Genomic DNA, 21,006 nt, shown 5'->3' with positions numbered 1-21,006 from the left:
TACACATACAGGCATAAACATGTGGGCAAAGGTTTCATTTCACAACTCTTTGCAGCAAATAATAACAGAAAGAAGATTTCTGTCTGACACAGTGTGGTATTATGAAGTATGTTGTAATTGTTCTTCACAAGAATATGTCTAACTATATGATACTAAAATGCCATCATTATGTGTAGATAGCATTAAAGGACAGAAACCAAACATTTACATGATACCCATACACATTGTAACCTGATTGTTTAGACTTATCTTTCTGGGGTGGAAACACACAATTTAGGTCAAAGGCACCTGTAATCTTATTAATCCCTATTTCCCATGAAGCTAAATCAGTCTGAGAACAAAATATGACCCAGATCTGCATGCTAATATGCAAAAGCTAATAAAATCTCCAAAGGCATCTCAAAAGCGGTTACAAATGCTGGGTATGTGCAATATTCAAGAAGCCCACTTTTTGTTTTCCTGAACACAATACAGCATGTTTCAACAACTTCTCAGTAGGTTCATCAACTACAAATAACTGATGAGCTGTGAAGATAGATGGCATCAGTTAAGCAAAACACAAATCTGGTTTATGGTTTGTGATAGAGAGAGTACATCTACCTGATACATATTATCTGCAGAATGTGATCTGGCAGAGAGTAATGCTCTCAGCGATTTGGAAAATGAATGACTAACATAATGCATTAGTTAGTTACATTGGTTTCCAAGGGACAAGTCTATTGAAAACAGATTTTCTTTTGGCAATGAAAACATAGAGCACTAAGGAAAAATTCAACATTTTCACACGTTTGTCACCACACATATTCTGGAAGCACTGGAAAAAATGGACATAAGTACAGTACTAAACCTAATTATGGCACTGAATTTCAAGCTGATGACTTTTTAGCATTTTCGTCATTATGGTTACAGTTTCTTAAGTAAAAATCATGGACACAATACGGAAAGAGATGCACTATCCTTTTTGGGAGGGGGCTGATCTCAACTTTGGGAATCACCAGCCAAACGTTTACAAACAGGTCTACATGGAATAAGCATGCAAGTGTTAAGTGTGTGGAAAGCATGTACCCAGGTCAGTCTCTTTGCAGGAGCCATTCTTAGACCATGTCTAACACCGGAAACGGGTTAGCAGCAAGGCTAGGTCTGCAGACACACAGGAACATGCTGAAAGACTAGTGATCATGAAAGCACCAACAGGGAACCAACATGCAGCAGTGATGAATTCCTCCAACAGAGGCAGAGTTTTACACTCAGTAGTTGATCACCAGCCAGCCTCCCCTGCTGTTTATCACCTCATCTGGTTTAAAATGTAAATGTCCTTGCTCCCTTCGAAATCACATTCAAACATAGAAGAAATGGAGGTACTGTAAATTATTGATGACTAGGTGGTGTGCCTTGTGTGCATTGTTTTTGTTTTTGCTCTGGCCAAAACTGTGTTTTAAATGCAGACACTATAAATGATACAATAATACAAATCAAAGCAAATGTGACCCTCAGCAAATATCTCTTAAACAGCTATATTGTTTTCAGTCCAGTAGGGCAAGCAGAACAGCAGTGACTTAGGTTTGAACCAGTTTCCAGATATATACATTGGGCCTTTGCCTGGGGGGGAGAGCATGCCACAGTGAACGTAATAGGCTGTGCACAACACAGACGCTTGCAACCTCCACTGTCCTCAATTTGTTCTTTAGAGGAATAAGATGTCAGTGGTGATATGTCACCAATTGTGAGCTGAAAAGGAGCCAAAAGTTCAGAACATGTCATACAAATATATAATATAAAGATATATTTATATTGAAATATATATATATTTCAAGGCTTACAGCTGTCAGCATTTCATGAGGCATCTTTTGTGTGTCATGTTGTTGGCGATCAGTATTGAATACTCACTGAATGATTAAATCCCCCGTCTGGGAACCTGTGGGACTACACAAGGGGACACCTGAAAAGCATCAGCATTCTGTTGATGATCTGTTTGAATGCATGTACAGTATCATTTTAGATAACAGTTCACAATAACAGCATCACAGACAATCATTGAAAAACATATTGTATAAGCAGCCATCTTGTCATATCCTGAATCTACTGGTATGCTGATTTATATCATTAGATAAAGTAACTTTTTCATCAAACCAAACCTGAATGATCCACACACTATTCATTACTATTTCAGTAGTGTTTTGGAATAAAATGCACATTTGTTACGTTTTCCTGAAGGTGTACAATGTTGCACAAAATGTGTCAACTGTTGATGAATATTTGGAGACAAATGTTGACACAGACGTTTTCTACCTGGATAAGAAGGCATATGTAAATTATTCATTTTAAATGGCATATTTAATACACAGTTTTTTTTATTTATGTTCTAAGTGAAGCAGTATGAAGTGTCACTTCCATAGATTAAACACAAAGTAATGCAACTCTTCAAAGGCATTTGAATCATAGAAGTTAGAACATAAAAGCCTTACAGAGGTTCATCAGACATGATTATTTACAGTGTTTTGTGCATTGTGTTCCAGTATAAAGCATCTAGTTTTAAATGATAAAGATGCACAATTTGCAGTTTTTATAGATGTACTAAGAGTTTTGGAACATTAGCATAACACCACAGGAATTTAACTGAAAAAACGTGTTTAGTGGAAAATCTGAATTATTCTACCCGTACAGTGTTGTCTAACAAACAAGCTGAACAACGGATCGTGAAATGATCAGGGTTGAAAACAAACATCCAGATTTAATCTCAGCTGAATCATGAAGGAGAACCAGGTATTTCAGCAGTGCACCACTGAGAGGATAATTGAATATACACGGAAACAAGGCAGTGGCCTGTGCAAGTAACATTAGGAGCTAATCGGAAACAACCCCCTTCTAATTACCCATTACCAAAATAACAGACTGAGGTCATAGTTATTGCTTTCCCTTGTGGCGAGGGCCACTATGAGCTATACTTCACCAAAGCTGTGGCTGACATGATTTATTTTTAGACAGAGTAACCAAAGTGCTCTCTTAATCTAAACAATCTGGCTGCCACATAATCAGTTCATTGTTTGCATTACAGTGTTTTTCCCTGTTAAAATGACATTTTTCATAAAAAAGGATAAAAGTACCTTACAGGTCAATCTTCTATTACGATAATGACGTTAATGTTTAGTTTATGTTGTTATTAAAGTAATTAAATGGTGATGTAGACTACAAGTGCAACTTAGAGAATACATGTCTTCACTTTTGTCCATCTGGCTGTAGCCTCAATTCATCGTCTGCATGTCAGTTCAGCCGGCACTGGCATGTCGGTTCAGCCGGCACTGGGTTTGGGGCAATGCTTACAGAATCCCATCATCCGAGGCAGCATCCTCTTCCAGTAGCATGACGCCTCAGAGGCAAATACCTGCTCTCCACGAGGTCCCAGGGAGTGAGTCTTCTTCTGCCAAAACTCTGGTCTTGGTCGACTGGTGCAGATGGAAGTAGAGATAATGGCTCTGCTTATGCAGTCAGGGCCAGCGAGAAAACAAACCAAATTCCACAGCTGAAGAGCACACTCTGAAAACTCTTCCTCTTCTTTGCTTGAAATTTCACTAACCACAGAAGATGGTGAAATGTGCTTGGCTGATGATGATGGTGATGGTGATGATGATGATGATGATGATGATGATGATGATGATGATGATGATGATGAAATAAATGCTCATCTAGCTGTATTCCTTTCTACTGTAATATAAAATGTATCAGGTTGGATCATGTATCTAATTTTTATACAAAAATGGGAAAATGACAAGTGAATGCTACAGTACGGTATGTGTGTACCTTGGGGATCCTTTGGAGCATTTTCATCGTTAACCTACTGGTACATGTTTGACACAGATATGAAATGCTAGAATAAATGTCTCTTGTAGACTAAAGCGAAAATATTTGCCTTGAGCTTATCCTGATACGATTGTTTCTGACTCAAACTTCTCGCCTCTCCCTGAGCTACTGTTGTTGTAGAAAAACAAAAATGTGTGTTTGAATAAATCTCAGAGGTGACTCAGGCCTACAAAACCCTTCTACCAGACCTCAATGGATTTATTTCAGAAATGTGATGTCTCCACAACGAGTATGTTCTATTACAATGTATGCTGTTTATATGCATCTCGGCATGCTATATTTTATAGCACTAATATTTACAGAGTACTGAGTGCCCTTACTTCCTGTGCCTGAACACAGGACTGACAGTAAGCCTGTGGGTCCCTTTGAACTCTCCACCTGCCCTGGAGTCTGTTCTGCCATAAGTCTTCTCTTTACTATACTGTAATCAAAGTGACGTTGGGGATCAGAGATGGAAGGTTGAGCTAGGCCTCTCAAATCAGTCTTCCTGATATTTTTTTATATGTTGCATGCCATAATTCCATATGACCACAAACAGTGCAGATTGTTATGATTATGGGATCAAGTAACTCACATATGTGACAGACTGTCACTTGCATCCAACATGGGATTAAGTTAACAATGATGTCACACTTTATCAAGATTGAAAGCCAGATACTGTTCTGAACCATTGTTAGAAGAAGCAGATCTTTTAAAATATTTAATTGCCAAAGCAGACCCTACCACAAAAGGGAACAGTACGGCTTAAACAGAACACACCATTTGAGCAGCTCCACACTCCCACTCAACAGATACAAATCTACTAATCTACAAATCTAACAGCACACTGAACCATTACATCTATCCTAGATTCAAGTTTCTCCAACTTCTGATGCTAAATTGTCAATGACTGACTAATGAGGAGAGCAAAGGATTCTTTTGATTTCACTTCTCAAGTTTTTAAATGCGTTTCTTCCCACTGTATCCACAATGGATGCCTTGCAAATGTAAAGTTATTAGTATATACAGAACATATGTTTTAAATCCAGAGAAAATTGTGAAATACATTCTTTTACCTTGTAATGTATGGGCTATTTTAGACTGGTGTATGTGACTTCAACATTTTTTTTTAAACAACTCTTAATCTCACACTGTAGTTCATAGTTTGTTAATAGTATTAACTGGGGACAATTAATAGGGTTCTTCAGAAATAGTGGTTGAAATAATTTCTCACCTTTTTTAATTTCTTCTCAAATGCATGTCAGTCTCAGTTTGAAATGAACCCACAACTGACTGAGTAATATTGGCTGGGAGCACAACAATGTATCTATACATGTATTTCAAAAGTGAATAAGAAGAACAAAATGTCTACACAACATAATGTTCCCCTAAATAGATTGTGGTCTACAATTAGAGTTTAGAAATGTGCCAATTGTGTCTGAATTTAATCTGTCTGGTTTCTAAATTGCTTCTTTATTCTGTGTGTGGCTGCTAAAACCACTTTAGCATTAAACCACTGAGGATATGCTGGAGAGATTGGAAGTCCCAGTGGTCAAACTCTCTTCCTGAACCTTCTAGAAGTATACCAGTAATAACTGAAAACTGACACTGTTGCGTAGCAAGGGACAGTAAACCCAGACCTAAAATACAATAAAAATCAGATAATTATAAATTGAAATAGATCAATTGCACATCATGTATTGTAACAAATTATGTTAATATATGTACACACATTTTATGAAAATCTTTCTGTATAAAACTATCTTTATTTTTTAGCAAACTCTTTCAAACTGGGTATGAACTGTTTTTTATGAAAAGGATAAGCAGAAGTGATTCATTTCCTTGTCTCTGTCTCTGCATGCAAATATTCTCAGAAAAGATGGCTCTTACAGTTACTTAAGATGACTGAGCTAGTGAGTGGATTAAACCTGTGAACCAACAGTTTGTAAACTAACTCAACCATGTGAAGCTCTCATCTGCTTCTGCAGAAATGTTGGCCTGTCAGGTATAAACGCTAAGTGCAGTGGTTATGGAATAGTTAAAAGGGTACATCCGGATTCATGTCATGGGCTCAGACCAGGAGACAACTCTTCCTTACAGGTATTCTCAGTCAAAAATAAGATGGTCTTCTCACTTTACCAAGAACTTCCAATGCTTTACTTTACCACCGCTGAGCAAGAAGCTAGCTAAATGGGATATGGAGCTCCCAGAGGCTTTTGTTGCATGACATATGTGTTCCATTAGGTCTCTTTCAAACATTGCTCCAGGACTTGTGGCTGCACAGTCGGCTTCAGATGAAGATTAGGTCCTCCTGTAATTGATTTATTTCTTTGCCATGTTTATTAAATACAATTTACCATCAAAGTGGTCAGAAAGATTTTTTTTCCACTAATTAACCACGAAAAAAGTGAACTTCAAAAAGCAATATATCAAGAAAGGATGGAATAAAACATTCTGTGTCATCATCACTGGTGTTTGAACTTTGAATTTAGATATAATCATATTACTGGTGTGTTTACTACTGATATTCATTGTTTGAATAATTATTCATATTGTAAAATAGTAATGTTCTTTATTCTAATAACTCCCACTGTTCTGAAAAGGAACATTCACAATGCCAAATCATTGAGAGTGTTGTACACTATTTGGCCTGAATTTACTTGTAATTTACTGTATTCTCAAAATTATAGTTCATGCTTGTTTAGGTGAATTTCTTTTACATTTTATATACACTCATTCTCTCTTTGAGTCAGTGATCAAATAACTTGATCTGAAATGTGATCAAAATATCTAAAGAATCTAAAATCTAATATTCCTAATGTTGATCAACCCAGGAAGAACAAAGAGGTACTGTAAGCAAATACATAATCTCAACACAAAATCTGTCTGCTATTTTGAAGACTGAACAAATGCTAAGAAACAGCACACTAAAATCATGTGCAACGCAATACACTATAAAATGTATTTAGGAAATGAATAAAAAATGTGTTGTCAGCAATATTGTATCACGGTGAAAGACCTATAAGCATCATTGTCATCTACAATACCATAGTTCAGTGCATAGCTTCCTACTACTGGTGTTGACACAGTAGCGGACAGCAATTGTAATGATCTGTGTAACTGATCAAGGCTTCCCACATGACTGTAGTGGAAGCCATTTCTCAGAACACTGACTCTCAATCATTCCCAACATCTGGACCAACTATGAAATACATAAACAAGACAACGAGAGGGAGAAGAATGTCATCACAGAAGGAGCAAAGCGGGAGTGGGTGTGGGGGGGCTCGAAAGAGAGTTGGAGAGATGGAATGTAAACCACAGAGAGACGTGTCAATAAAGGAGTCTGCTGTCCTGAGGATATGTGGTCAGGAGGTCAGACCCCTGTTGACTGGACTACTATGAGAAAATAGGATCGATCCTCTGAAGGGGAACATTCTGTCCCCCTGCAGTGTGCTTAAACCATATCAAACAATAATTTGAGTCTCCCTGACCTACAATACGGCCTCCTATGGGACTGAATTTGGTGATTGTGTATAAACTTCTTCCGAATGCAGTCTTCCTTTTCAGACACCAACAAACGCTTCGCAATTCCTGAACACCCTGACAAAATTCCCTGAACAGACAAATGGATGTACTGTAACATTCAATGTACCAAGCTTGAAGTGAGCAGTGTTTTGACTTATTTACAAAATACCCACTTCATGATCGTACTGTGTTGTGTATGTGCCATCCGTGAGAAACAGAACAATTTTTCTTATCAGCTCTCCTCTGGGATGTGTTATAATATGATGCAGAGTTCAAGCATCCTACTGACTTGTCAGGGAGATATACAAGACTGCTTTTTCTGAATGCTTTAGGAATGCATTCGCATTATCGCATGGCCTTATCATGCCAGGGGTTTGAGAAACATCAGCACTTGCTTGTTCCCAGCGCTTGAAAATCAAATAGCTTATCTGTACTGAATGCTCAGTCTCTACACAGGACACAGGGATGCATGTGGGACAATTGGGGCATGTCTGCTCCTGTGTTCTGAAGGATGCTTGTCAGGTTGGGAGATGTGGGAGACAAGTAACCATCTGTCATGTTCCAGCCTGTCTTATGGGCTATCTCTGTTGCAGACAGGTGTCAAAGATTTGCAAGATGAGTCAAAAAACATCACTTGGGCTAAATAAAAATATTTTTCTTTTGATTGATAGTCATTTTATAAAGCTTCCAAAACTCTTGGAAAACCAACATATCAACTCATAAAAAATATCAAAAATAGACCCATATTGAGCTGTGAGAACATGCTTGATAATGTTCCTGCAAACTATTTAGCTATTTGTCAACAATAGGTTATTTTTAAAGCTAGCCTTTGTTTTCAAAGCTTTTTTATATAAATGATTGGTATCCCCAACATAATTTGTGCTCTGCTTGTTGAAGGTTTGCCTTGTACATGACATGTGTAACAAACGTACATGACATGTGTAACAGACGTACATGACATGTGTAACAGACGTGGCCGCACTCCTGTCGGAGGTACACTCGGACATTCGCCCGCACTCAGGATCGAGCCACTGCCAGCCTGCGTAAATATCCCTCAGGATATATACGCAGGAGTGAGTTTAACCAATCTACACCAGCTACACATACAAATTACAAATATTATTTGACACATGTTTTACGACACATGATAAACATGTGGGTAATATTAGTGTGGTCTCAATGAGTTTGTTCAATTCTACTTGGCAATTCTACTGTAGGCCTAAGGTACAGTTCAATAACTAACCACACATCTTTAAATGAAGATACAGGCTGAAAACTGTCCACAGTTCTACCTGGATAAATTACTACATGAGTCCATGTGGTCCATGAAACCATGCCACTACAAAAACACGAAAAAGTTAACCTAAATCATACACAATGGCCTTTAAAGTTAGGGATTGCAGCAAAGTTATAAAATTGTTCTCAACTGTTTCCACAACTTTCAATTTCTGATCTTCTTCCCACTGTCCTAAAATATGTATAAAAGCAGCTTTACAACATTAGGAAAACATTTTTTGTGTGTGTGTCAAAAATAAAGAAAGTGATGCAGACTGATAAGAAACAGCTGGCTTTCTTGTCATGGGATGCCAGCTTTCAACTATCAAGACATGTATGTTAAATATAAACATGTGTGCTTTTGATCATACCCTCAATTTGGTGAGTGTCATTTATAATCAACAACCTAGAGAGGTAATGTCTAGCAGATGTCCTTTAATACCTTGCATCACAGCTTAGCCAAACTCCAGCCTCTCTTTTTACAGTCTGTTGACACCTTGAGAATTGAAAATGCATTATCCTATCAAACAATGAGGCTGGATTGCAAGTGCAAGTGAGATAGAAAGAAGGGAGAAGGCCAGATGCTGGATATGATTCTCAAAAAGATGATGTCATCCTTTGAGCTTGAAACTGGAGCGAATCGGCTTCTGGTGTCAACTCCAAACAGACGTTGCCACTTCTCAACACAGGTCTCCATCAGAGTTGGTCAGGCTTATACCTTCAATCCTCCTAAGATCCTATCATATAAGAACCCTGTCATTTAGTTCAAGCCCTAGACACACGCCCAACCGCCTACCATTCATAAGTGTTGGAAGTCTCACATTATTAGTCTGGCATTGTTGTGTTCGCATGTTTATGAGTTACCTTTGACGATGAGTACTTCACATGGCCAAAACATTATGGTTCATTTGACCTAACACATAACGCTGATGACGACCAGTCATGCCCTCAATTAGACAGAAACATTGGACCACATACTGTAGGAACATAGGGGAAATATTCGCAAACGCTCTGTTTTTGAACTGGAGATTTCTCTGCTTGTTGATTCACTCAGTCACGCTAACCAGTCTCATGAGGTAAAGCTCAAAAGAATGACCACTCTGCTGTTATTTCTCAGTATCCACCTGGCCCATATCCTCGGGGACATAGGCCTCTGGCTATGACTGCCATAGTTAAGCATAAGGAGGCAACCACATTGGCTGCATTCTTTATTTACGCAACATAAGCAACATAATCCGATTGAACTAAAACGTATTTCATGTGTTTGGAGTCTGTGAATTGAAATGGATAAAATCTGGTTGAAAACAGCAACATTCTTCACATCCTGAAAAGTATGTCTAGCTTCAAACACTTTGAAGGGGTTTTACATGTAACAGAGAGAAGCTTACTAAAAGTAGCTTTGGCGTTCCCCTCCAGAAGCTTGGACATCCAGGTCAAGTCAGTTTTACGTCAGACCCCACCACTTTGCATGCCAACACAGATTGGAGCGACTACAGACAGCTAAATTAGACCCTGTGATAGCGTAAAAAGGACTTTCCCTTTAGAATCAGTGGGGAAATGAGGAGTCAGAGAATCAGATGGAGTAAATTAGTGGTCCAGAAGCCAGCGTGGCCAGGGAAGAATGTTCCTCTGATGATAATGAGTCTAACAGGGCGTCCACTATGCCTTCTCCATCATCCTGGCCCTGCATGATGTTACAGTGAAGGTATGGACTGAAGCACACAGTAACCAAAATCATATCCCTCAGTAGTCGCTCAGTCTGTCCTATTTGTGTTGCAAACCTTTCTGCTCCCGTTGTGTAAAACGAGACAGGATCAAAGATTACTTACTGTACTGCTTGGATTCAGAGAGCAATACACTGTCAACATCTGGACATTGTATACAAGTTGAATAGCCTACATTCAGATGGACAAGAGTCAGAGAGAGAGAGAGAGAGAGAGACAGAGAGAGAGAGAGAGAGAGAGAGAGAGAGAGAGAGAGAGAGAGCGAGAGAGAGAGAGAGAGAGAGAGAGAGAGAGAGAGAGAGAGAGGGAGAGAGAGAGAGAGAGAGAGAGAGAGAGAGAGAGAGAGAGAGGGAGAGGGAGAGAGAGAGACAGACAGACAGACAGAGAAAGACGCAGAGACAGAGACAGAGACAGAGACAGAGACAGAGACAGAAACAGAAACAGAGACAGACAGAGAGAGAAAGAAAGAGAGATAAAAAGAGATACCGAGAAAGAGATGGAGCAATATTGTAAAACAATTAGAGTTTAGTGTCCTGTGCTTAGATTCTGGCAAAGCTCCTTTCTCCCTGCTGCTGGATGTTTCTCAAAATAAACATCAATTGACCTGAAACATTCTCCCTCCTCCTCACTAGATATCACATTGCACAATCCATCAGTCCACAGGCCACAAAATTACATAGCTAATATTCAGTCCGCCAGACTCCTGAATGTGAGTGTGTTGTCAATGTAAAAATCAGCAGATCGTTCTTAGACATCCAGGCACCAAATAATTGAATGTTAAGACTCAATTGAAAGTCAAAGGCCTGTCAGTAGAGTTCTATAGCATGAGCTGCTCCTACTGGAGTGAAAAAACAACATCCGTTTTGATGGGAAAAGGCTGCTGATTTACATAACCTTTCACTATATGTACACTGTGTTTCTCATTTCTGACCTTTGGTAACCTCTGCTTTAGCTGTTGTTGTTTATGTCTGTGCCAAAGCACGAATGGCAGGTTTTGCGCAAGCCAGCAGGAGTGTGCAGGCCCTATAATTGCCAAACGACTGGAAGAGGAAATGTAATCATATACAGAATACAAATTATGGCCCAATAAAGATTAGGTAACAGCATGAACAAATTAAAGCGCTGTGAAAACGGAAGGATTAGTGCAATTACACTCATTATGTAACATCCATCTTTTTGACCTGTCCATGGGCTGAAAAACACTACAAACAGGATGGTGGATTCCATGAAATAAGGGGAAAGGGAGGATTGCAAAGAATTTTGGAATCTCCAAAGTTTTGGAGTGAGAGGAATGTGGTTAATGCATAGACTCAGAGCTAAGACAAAAAATGTAACATGTCTGAACAGTAAAAGGAAGAGAACTGGTCCTAAACACACAGTTGGTGTGTCAGTCTTCTTTGGCTGCAGGGCTTGCAGAATAGTAATATACTTGAAATGTTTTAAAACAGCCTTACAAAAACCTCAGGGGTAATGCTTTCCATGACAATTAGCAACTGGTAACAGCTGCTTCTTTTTGCTCAAGGCATTATCACAAAAAATATGTTTTCTAAATTCCCACAAAAACTGTAAATGTTGCTAACATCCCCAAACCCAGTTCCTGTCTAACCAGACATATATGTTCAGGTACAGGTGTGGGAGGTATCCTAGTATGGTAGCCTACAGTATGTAGTACAATAAATGACCATCTTGCCAGTGTTTTCTGCCTATGATCACAGAGCATCTCAGAAGATCTTGGCTCAGAGTGGCACTGACCAGAGCACAGCAACGAATGCTCTTTTTTGGAATTCTCTATAGAGGAATGGATAAATCCATTCTGAAACAAACAATACAAGTAGTAATGGAAAGTGAACACGAAACGGTTAGTACAACGAACAGCAAGTGCCCACTGAAACAGGGCATTTCACAGCGGTGCCTGACGTGATCATGGATTCATCATTTATCATGGATTTGCATGCCTTGTCAGGGAATCTTGGTGACGCTCACCTTCTTCAGTGTCACAATAACCGAGCAGTATCAAATACTCTTACTAGGGAACTGAGGTCCTCCATAGTCAAAATTGTTGGTTTCTCAACAGGTTGACATCCTTCAGCTAGAGAAGAGGGAACTGGTTCCCAGTTACTTGAAAATGTGTGAGGAGAGAACACACTTGTCTCTCAGCAGATCCCATGCTGTCGCCTGTAATCAACACAAGTCTTGACGCCACATTTCTACACCTCTCCATCTCTCTGGCTAGTAACATGACAAATCTGTCAGAGGGAATGTTTAAACTGCCTTGCAATCAGCCTCATGCAAAGCTACAGCATTGTTGGACAAAAATGAATCCTACTTCCCTCATTCCCTCATGCAAAATGCTGCAAATGAAGTCAAGCCATTGGAAACTGCAACCTATTTTCATGTCATGACCCTCTCTAACAGAGGCTTTTAGGAACTTAGACACACTTCTCTAAGTTCATGGATGGAAAAGTGAAAAGAAATCTGAAGATGTGACCCTTTAAAAGGATCCGCGTCAACTGCCCTTTTGTGTTGGCTTCGCTTGACAGAGACCAGGTGCAGCAGGAATTCTCCTGGAAAGGAACACCATTTTGATTGGAAAGGCTCTGAGATGGTAGAGTGGTTTCAGTTTAGAGACAGCACTGTGTTATGTCAGCAACACGTGAATTTGGTATGGGTTATCAAACCATTCTGTGGCATAAAGAACATAAATGAACTCTGAACTGTTCAACACAGCAAGAGAGGAAACGTTATATGGAAGCTGAACTTTAATTGAATTTGTATGTTGCAAATAAATTGCTATACAATTCTATTCTTCACACACACACACACACACACACACACACACACACACACACACACACACACACACACACACACACACACACACACACACACACACACACACAGACACAAACACACTCACAGACACACAAACACACTTCTAAGTGCAAAAGGAGACAGGGGTCTAATGGGAGATAATGGATTCTAGGTCAACAGAACGACACCTGGCAAACCTTAGATCAGTGAAGGGTAAAAACATGACATTCTCCAGGCCTGTGTGGAAGACTATGTTTGCAGTAACATAGCAAACTCAGTTTCAAATAAAATAACTGCAAATTTCAATGTTGTACTTATTACAATTCAAACTCATTTGTTATTTTCAAAGTTAATTCAATGCCAGGACTTCAATTTGAGGCATCTGATATGTTGACAACTAGTGGTGATTACATAATCTGTACAATATTTCATATGAATATTTCGACTTTTCAATTAATTATATTTGGAAAGCTATCTCCATTTTGCAAAATGTTGTTCTAGTGATAATACTGTAATTTAACAAATAATTGTGTTATATTATCAGGTCTTAAATGATACCTCCATTCACAACTTTTAAGGTTGGCAAAATCTAGTTTTCAATTACATATGTGACACTAATCCCACTAATCCCATGTGACAATAATGCCAGCAAAGTAAGGTGTTGGTTTTCATGAGCTGAGGTTACTAATGTACAACTGAAGCTTTGTTTTGGTGCCCAGCTCCTAGTTTAGTAAGAGAACGGTAGAGTTTAGAATAGAATGAACTAGAGTAGAATGGAAGGCATCACTGTATGTCAAGGTTACAAAACTACCAAGTAACTACATAGCAATACCTGTAGCAAAAACATTACAGGTTTATATTTAATTATGTAGTATTAAATGTTAGCGGTATAGGTTGTTACAAAAGTTTAAGAAGGCACAGTATGGGGGGAGGAGAGTAAGGGGTAAGTGGATGTTGTAACGAGAGATGTTGGATGTTGTGGGATGTTGCTAAGCCTACAGTACTTCTTCTAAGCATGAATGAACGGAAGTGAGGTGAGGTGTACATACCCCTTCTATTGCATGTTGGTAATCTTTTGGGATCACACAATCTCTTTTTTGTAGAAGTTCTCTCGGATTTGAGAAGGAAAACTGTCTTTCTCTTGGAGTGAGACGCAATGTCGCCCCCTGCTGCCAGTACCAGCCCCCCTGCCCCCCTCTCCCTGATCTCCCAGTTTGGCTCCTTGTCTGGATACTACAGAAATACTGTGTGACCCCAGGACTGGTGCAGGACCATCTGTACATGGAGACAAACATCATGATGAACCCCTTGACCCTGTGACCCATTCCTTCTCTCTGCATCAACTCTCATAGAGGCAGTCAGAAATCTGCATTCCTAAAGGTTTGGTTTGGAAAGGAACAAGGAACCACATCTGTTTAGACTTTGCAGAATATTTTCCCACTTTCAACTGGATCTTAATAATAGGCTTCAATAAATAAATGGAGGGTTCTTCTGCTTATTTGTGCAGTATATGCTTAAATTGCATGTATTGTAATTGGTTACTTCCATGGTTGCAATAAATTTAATTCATTGAGTACTTTAGGGACACCAAAATGAAACAAACAGGAAATTATGATGGTGTTGGAGAGCAAATACTTCTGGATTCCCTGGTTGGATCCTGTCATCTCAGCTCCTGGATGTCTGGGCCAGCTCCCAGCGTGTCTGGGAGGAGATGGGATGCTCAATGTGTGGCATACACCACTGAGCTTGCAGTCATTATAACCAACATACCTTTTTCCCTGAGCCACTGGAGGGCAGTGAAAGAACTACTCATATCCAGTGCATCCCCATCGCAGATGTACTGTACTGTACACAGAGTAAACAGTCAGGAGGGTGTGAAAGTGGGGTCACGCATCACCGGTCTAGAAATACAAATGTTTGGCCTGTCCATCCATCTCTATGTCCCCTTGGCCTGGATTGCAACCTACTGTACCAATGACCCACCAACTCTGTCTCAGTGTGAGTTTCAACCCTTGGGAGAGGGGCTTATCAGAACACTAATGACCTACAAACAACAGATGAGACAAGCCCCTACAGTATGAGAGTTCTTCCTGATTGCAATTCTGTGGAGGGGAAAATAACAGGAGTACATGTCAACTCCAGTTAACAGGGAGTACAGCGGGATGTTCATTTCAAGGCAAAATGATTTTCCACATCTTCATGGCATTTTGCTTCTGTTTGCACAGTGTAGTTAGCCTTTGTATGTACATCAAAAGGAGAAGGACTGTTCTATTATATCTCTTGTATCTGGTAATAATGATGCACTGGAGTTATGGAGGACGGGGCTGGCACAACTACAACCATTGTGTTGAAAATATCTCTTCACCCCAGGATCCTACTCCAAACTCTTTCTTCAACAGAATTCCCTTTCAAACACTTTACTGATTGGCAAACAAACAAAACAGACATTGGAAATAGCATTGGTTGCTCTCCTCTGCCAAGTGTAGAGGCACAGATTCTGAGGAGGAGAGCGAGCAGCACAGGCATGAACTGAAAGATAACTTTCTTGTGTTTGAAGTGTGGTTAAAATGTATAGAGAGGTCAATCAATGGCAGAGAAAGAGGGGTATGAATCGCTACAAAAGTGACAAAGAGATGTTCATAATACAGTAGCTGTTGGCAGAAATTTCTCAATTTCAACAATCGCCCACTCTTTTCACCCTCCAACAATGTTCTTTGAAAAATGAGGACGAAAGGGGTTTTTAGTTAGTGCCAGATTGCATTCCACACAGTTCATTACACTGCACTTAGTATGAGGACAAAGGTATCCCTTTAGTGTATTAAACATTCAAGGCTGTCGAGATGAAGTTCAATTTAAAGTCAGGGAGCAGGGAATAGAGTGACTACTGGGGCGACAGCAGTGGTGTTTGAACCTTCAGAGTTACAAAGCTGTAAAGCTTTCAGGAGGTAGAGACTATCTTTTTGTCAAGAGCTTCAAAAGAAAGGTCTGCTTTTTAGTGCAAATCCTAGCAGCAACCTCCACACATAAGGTCGTGTCTAAGCACACTATAGGTCATGCCTGAAACCACCTCACCACCACCAGAGATACAGTCTAGACTCTGAAAGCATTGGAACTTAGTGGAGCTCTGGATGAAATGACATCAACCTTTTCCTTAGCTACTGCACCCTCTGTCCGTATTGATGTGACACCGTTCTGCAGTGAGGTAAGAGTTACAAATAGCACCTTGGGGATTGCATCATGAACATGACAGGTAACATTCTCTCTTTGATAACCCTTCCTGTGTTTAGGCCAACACTTCAGCATTGCAACAGTGATTTCATTGATCGTCTTTGAGATGTCCACTTTCATGTTTATTGTAAGCCCATGTCCTTGAAAAGCAAGTATCTGGTCTTTTCAACAGTATATCGTCATTGTGGTACAGCAGTGCACCTTGGTTCTGCAGGGTATCAGATGAAAGAGGATGCGCACCGTCAGACGATCAGTTTTCTCCCCGGATTCACTCTGAGGCTTCACTAAGTAACCAATACGCCATTCATTTCCAGGGACAAATCTGAGTTATCACCCTCACTCTGATGCTATTCACTTGGGAATTGTTTGCAGATAAACAAAATCAATAGCAAAACGAGGGTGGGTATTTTCCATTGGTTATGAAATATTTTAAATGTATTATAATCATCATGAGAAATTTGACTGCAGCAATTTTACCAATAGTTTTCTTTTATGCAGATTTCCACAGTGTCAAAATTGGAGCTGCTGAATCAGGAACACAGCTAATCCATTGTGATGGCAGAGGATTCATGTTGCATGCTAATGAGTCTATAGCATTGGATGGTCCAAAGTTCTTCTTTTAGACCCAATGCCTACAATGATGGTAGATGTGAAAGTTAACTTTCAGTCGAACAGGGGCTTGTCTTGACAACTCTGGGAATACAGGCTCCTAAGTGAATGTGAGTTAATGGTGGCGATGCTGTTCTTTTCTGTCAGCGTTTCACAATGAGGAGCCTCAATGGTGTGTAGTGTGTATCACATAGAGCTTGAGGAGATCAACAACAATGGATTGGCAATGGTGTCAGGAGGATATCTGAGGGCCAATTTGCTGCAGACAGATTCAGACTATGAGCAGCTGATCCCTCCAGATAAGAGCACAAAACTCATTTTCAGCTTCTTATATGGATGTCCCACTTGCCACAGCGTTGTATTGTTCCCATTACCACTCAGAGGTTGTTGAAGGAGTAATTTTTGTTTTTGGTTTGTTTAGATAAAAAAACAAATATGGACCAACATATGTCACTTTCAATATAAATTGAAACAAACATGGGACATACAGTTTATTTCAAGCTACAGTAATTGAAAGCTCTAGTACAATATGCACACTGTGTGTGATTGGGTGTGGTTTGCAGATTCATCTGCATGAGTTTGAATGGATTTATATTTCATGGAAATGAACTGATCATTAAATGCTGGCTGAATATCTTCTAACCAGCTAACATCTTCAAACTGCCTCGCTTCAGCTCCTTACATCTCCTGCACACGGTACAGATCAGGTGCCACAGACCCTGATGAAAACATTTTGCAAAAGTTTTCCGTTTTCTGAGATAGAGAGAGAGAAAGAGAGAGATGGAGAACGTGGAAAAAAAGGCATCTGTCACCAAACAGTAAGTCACTAAAAAGGCCTGGGCCATACAGCTATACCTGAGGCCTGAGGGTGTTCGTCTATCAATTCTCTTTGAAAAACTGGCACATGCAGCCAAATACAACCCATAACAGCGCCCACTCAGGACACTGCTGTCCTCTCATCCCATGCAGCTGGAACCCCACACCTCTCTCTCCCCGGGGAATCATCGGTGCCGTCTACAGGTCTGTCTGGAAGATGAGCGCACAGGCTTGATTACGAGAGAGGGTGTGGCGTCTCTGCGTCACTCCAGCGTGCATCCAGCGCACAACCACTCACTTAACCCATCAAGCAGAAGGAACTCGACAAAACATTGGGAAGAGGCTGATGAGGCACACTTGACCTCAATCACCCCTGATCAGCCCTCCTATATTGGAGTCTGCCAGGGTTCCACAAGGAGACCTGGTAAGAGGACAAATACCAACACAAAAGTTTTGTTTTTAAACCACAGACTCCACCGATGAAAGACCAGACAGCCCAGGCAGCAAGGACCGTTGGTAAATCCTTGTCTCCCTGCAGCGTTACACCTGACCGCCCAACCCCCCCCCCCAAGCTTTCCCAATAAACCTGCCTCTCTGAGGCTTTTGTGTTCAGCCAGTGTTGTGTTTTCCCCTCCACAGAGGGGTTTAAGATCCCACAGTACATTTGTGTCTGTGTGTGCATACAGTGTACAATTTAACCATGGAATACGACTGGCTCTGCATTTTGAAGTCCAATGAGACTCAAGGGTAGAAATTTAGGGCATGGCTCACTGCACTCTGATACAGCTAGATGGTGCGGTTTGTTCTGAACTGAACACGAATGATCTTCTGGGTACTCATGAGAGTCTCTACCAGATCAGATAGCTTTTGAAATAACATTAGACTAGAATAATTGAATTTTCATTTTTTTCAGATCACTATATTGGCTGTACTTTTAAGAGATGGAAGAAAGTGACTTCCCGCTGCCTTTAAGAAAACGTATTACATTTTGAGAGAGGACGCAGAACATCCGGGGCATCAGGTGAGCCATGAAAGCCCTTGTCATCCCTAGACTCTTGACTGAGGTCACAGCGTGGTGACCTAGTCACCTCATCACCATGCAGTGAGGTGCTGGTGGCAGCAGTAAGCATGGCAGCTGGTCCTGACGCCTCTCTCACTCCCACAACTTCCAGATGCGGTGGTGTCTTGTCAAACCCTGCAAACCAATTTTAGTCTTTAATCTCCTGACAGCTGACAGCTGATGTTCCTTCGCAGATGCTAGTTTTCACAAGCTATAAATCATTCATAAAGACTACAGCCCGCCACCATTTAAGATATTAGCTCTCAGACAACGTCAAGAAGTATTTCCCTTCCTCTCTCTTGCCACCAGAAGGGCTTTTGGATTCTGTCTCACCTCCTTCATTAGTCACACAGAAGATATTTTCAGAGTCACTGCTATTTCCATCAGCTGTAATGCAGATATGACACAGTGGGCATAAGCCTGATGAAGCTGGGGCTCACAGCGATAGGCTGAGAGGCTCAGTAAGATTGCCTGCTACAGAGTCAGAGGGCTTTGGTAGTTTCCACTTGATTAAGCCAGACTCAATACACTCAACGCTTGCCTTAATTTAAAAGGGGGGGAAATTTAATGAGAAAGTAAAATTTATAGATAGGATGTAATTGACTTTGCCGATCATTGAGGAATCGTAAAGTTTGATTAGTGGAACCCAATCATAGTTTAATTAGTAGATTTAGACTAGACCTTTACCTAATAGAACTCTATGGAAATGACTCAACCAATAGTAGGCAATAGAAAGTGACTGATGCTGAACCTATCACTGTAGCTAGTTGAAACACACAGTAGTATCTACAATTGACCGCCTAAATGTTTTTTTTGGACATTGTAACTTGTAAGGATGCAGAATCCTTGATAAAACTTTCCCTTATCCTATGAACGTTTCACACTCTTTTTCTCTCGCTCAGATTTCCTCCTCCTCACTTCACATCTCAATTTCCACCTTTTCCACATTCTTTCTACTGACTCCCTTGTCTCTCTCCTCTGAGATGTCACGCCTCTTAAGTATTCAGAGATGATACATGGATAATACCTAAAGCTACACCTACGTTTATGCAGGCATTCCTTTCCAGAGATATCCTTTCAATTACAGACCCCCTCACATCTGTCAAACCTCTATGATTATTAATGTGCGTGACATTCCAAATGAAAACAGCTGTACACATAGAAGAATGTCACAATTACCAGGTAACACCCTATCAAATCAAAATGCTATACAGATATTCCTGCAGTCATTACATCTGTTAAAACAGGTTTAATCAAATCAAATAGTTTTGAAAGTTAGGTAACAATTTCTGTCAAAAGTTGGAATTGTAGGAGTAAAGTTTTTGATGCAGAAGTAAATATCATCGCAACATCCTGTGCAGCTCTCTTATCTGTGCTATCATACCAGTGGGCCTGTATCCAGCAGCAACAGGAGCATAGCGACATCATTGGTGAGAAGATGGATCTCTCCTTCGATCAGAGAGCAGCAGTGTGTTTCTTCTTTTTTCCTGTCACATTTGAACAAGCTGAACAAGTATGTCCCACATACAGAGGCCAACAATCATTTATCTATGCGCCTCTAACAAGCCATCATAAATCTCTGCCTCTGGCAGGGTTGCAATACAACACCACAATAGACCCCCCCCCAGTCAGTTGGGCCATTATTCTACCTGTATGCCTTGGGTCATCCATTAACTGTCCTAGTTTCTGTCTCTTAAGAAGGTATGCTGGCACTCCGTTCAGCATCCACAGCAAGACGGCTTTAGCAGTGGCCCAAAGACGCCTGTTTACCTCCCACCTGGTCCTGCTGTGTCAGTCAGTCATAAATACATCCAAGGAGTATAATGGAGCCTAGGGACACCTCCCCAGGAAATAATCCATATTCTCCTGTTCCATCCTGATGACATTATCCTCTAACCTTGCTCTTATTAGCCTACTACTCAAGCTCCCACACTTATGCAAAGTCTCCTCCCCCTTTCCCCCTACGGTGTGATTGCTGGCCACTAGCCATAAATACTTGTGCATTTTTTAAGTGGGAATTGTCATTGACATTACTCAAAAATTGATTAGACTCTGTGGTGACATAAAGACAGATGCCGCTTGAGATAGATGCTTGTATGTATTAGACATGCAAAAATAGAC

Source organism: Hypomesus transpacificus, chromosome 9 (assembly GCF_021917145.1).
Source record: "Hypomesus transpacificus isolate Combined female chromosome 9, fHypTra1, whole genome shotgun sequence".
Taxonomy (NCBI): domain Eukaryota; kingdom Metazoa; phylum Chordata; class Actinopteri; order Osmeriformes; family Osmeridae; genus Hypomesus; species Hypomesus transpacificus.
Note: the sequence above shows the minus strand (reverse complement) of the source record.